General features: G+C 41.5%; 1 pseudogene; it reads right to left on the minus strand.

The window, feature by feature from the left end:
- Nucleotides 1-584: 584 nt before the first annotated feature.
- LOC122201255 lies at nucleotides 585-2,039 on the minus strand (annotated as a pseudogene).
- Between the last annotated feature and the right edge of the window lie 543 nt (nucleotides 2,040-2,582).

The raw sequence follows: 2,582 nt of genomic DNA on the forward strand, positions 1-2,582 counted from the left end.
ACAACTGATCGCCATAGCCTAGTAAAAGTAAGCTATCACAGTAGTTCTACTGTACAATAAATGTGTGAGGTAGTAGTTTGGAATAGAATTGCTGACAACAGAAATGAAAAGACGTAGGAAGTAAATATTGGACTCTGAATGTATCACACTTTGTGATCGGATGTAGGAATGTGAAGGCGGGGAAAGAATTCAATTTCTTTTTGGGGTTTGGACTCCATAAACTGATTGAATGAGGTACCTCTTACTGGGTTACAGAATATCAGAGGGAGCAATTTGGGGTGGGAAATAATACTTTAGTTTGAGATAAGCTGTGCTCGGCTTTTATTAGACAAAAATATTTTTGTCTAAAACATTAAAGAGAGGGCTAGGAAAGAGAAATAAGCATGATAGTGGTCAGCACATAAAGGAAAGTTAAGCTTTATGGGGGGGAAACACAACCCAGTCCCCTCCAGCTTCCTTCACAGGATGTGAGTCTCTCCATGAACACGTCACTCTAAGAGTTGTTTGTTTACTCAGTCTCTGAGGAGTTCAGGAATCACACTCACTCCCACAGAGAAGTCACCTGTTTGACCTGACAGAGGCATTCACAGGTTAGGCTGGGACATCTCGTCCTGTTCTTTTATGAGGCCCTCTGCAGCTAGGCTGGAGCCAGGGTCCCCAAACAGGCCAGCATTTATGGGTCCACAGAGCCCGTCCCCAGCAGATAACCTTACTGCAAAAATGTTTCCAGTTGTTTTACTGTCTGGTTCCCCTTAGTCATTTCCCCTCAGAATATACTCAGTCCTAGTAATTATCACGCTCATTTCAAGATAAGCTGTGATTGAAATGGACATAGTCTTAAAGGTTCAGAGGTACAATAACCTTAACTAATGCAGAGAACAACTTTTGAAGAAATATGAATACAAGTTATGAAGGATTTTCAGTTGATTATGTTTTCATGTGAACCAATTTGTGCTTATCACTTAGATTTAAATTAATTTTGTTAAAGGTAACTCACTATAAGCCTCTGATTTACAAATTTTACTTGACTAAAAAGCTCCATGCTGGCTGACATACGGACTGATATATTTAGACCACAAACACTCTCTATCCTTTTTATTATTATATTTACAGCATATTATTATATCAAGTATCATAAAATAAGCTTTGCCAAGCTCTCTCTTCAGAGCTGCCTTCATCTCACTCTTCCTGAGGCTGTAGATGAGGGGGTTCAATATGGGGATCACCACCATGTAGAACACAGACACCACCTTGTTCTGATCTGTTGAGTAGCTGGACTTGGGCATCACATAAATGAGCATGTTCGTCCTATAGCACAGAGTGACCGCTGTGAGGTGGGATGTACAAGTGGAAAAGGCCTTGTGGCGTCCCTTGGTGGAGCACATCTTCAGGATGGTGATGAGGATACAGATGTAGGAGGCAGCTCTGGCACACCGTGACCACAACAATGGAGCCAGCCGTCTACGAGGGGACACTTGCGGAGGTGCTGATACCAGAGTGGGAGAGTTTAACTAAAGGAGCAAAATCACAGAGAAAGTGATGGACTTGATTTGTTCCACAGAAGAGTAAAAAAAGAGAAGCAAATAGTAGAAGAGAAGCATTGAGAAAACTACCTACACAAGCCACTGTGAGTAAGTGAACACACACCTGTGTGGACATTTTGGTTGAATAAAGCAGCGGGTCACAGATGGCCATGAAGCGATCATACGTCATGGCAGCCAGAAGGAGGCACTCACTTGACCCAAAGAAAACAGCTGAACTCACCTGGACAGCACATCCAAGATAGGAGATTGTATGTCTCTCCAATAGGAAGTTTACAAGCATATGAGGTGTGACAGAAGATGAAGAGCCTATATCAGCCAAGGGCAGGCAGCTCAGAAAAAACTACCTAAGGTGGTGGAGCTGAGAGGCGAGTCTGATAAGAATGATTGTACTGAGGTTGCCAGATATGATCGCCAGGTAGATGCAAAGGATGGTTATGAAGAGGATGGCTCAGAAGACAGGTTATCAGTTAGGCCCAATAAAATGAGCCCTGTCATTGCAGTGTGGTTCCCATCCCCCAGGGAATCCACGAGGCCACAGAACTGCTACCGAACTGAAGCTCTGATGAAAACATTACAGAAGTTACAAATTTGATGGTTTCATTTTTGTTAAGACACCAAGAGGTTATTATAAACAGGTAAATATTCAGGGCGCCTGGGTGGCTCAGTTGGTTAAGCATCCAACTTTTGGTTTCCACTCAGGTTATGTTTTCACAATTCATGGGTTCGAGCCCACCACCAGGCTCTGTGCTGACATCTCAGAGCCTGCTTGGGATTCTTACTCACTCTCTCTCTCTCTTTCTCACTGTCCCCACTCATGCTTACATTCTCTCACGCCTCTTTATCTCAAATACATAAATAAACATTTTAAAAAATTCAATAACAAAGTTAATATTGAAGCTAAGTTTGGACTTTTTTTATTTTATAGTACAAAATGTATACACTTTATATATGACTTTAGAGTCAAAAGTTTATATATTTATATGAGTATTCTATATCTTAAGAATAGTTTTCAGCAGAAATACTAGGGAAACTTCAAAC

This window comes from Panthera leo, chromosome D1 (assembly GCF_018350215.1).
Source record: "Panthera leo isolate Ple1 chromosome D1, P.leo_Ple1_pat1.1, whole genome shotgun sequence".
NCBI lineage: Eukaryota > Metazoa > Chordata > Mammalia > Carnivora > Felidae > Panthera > Panthera leo.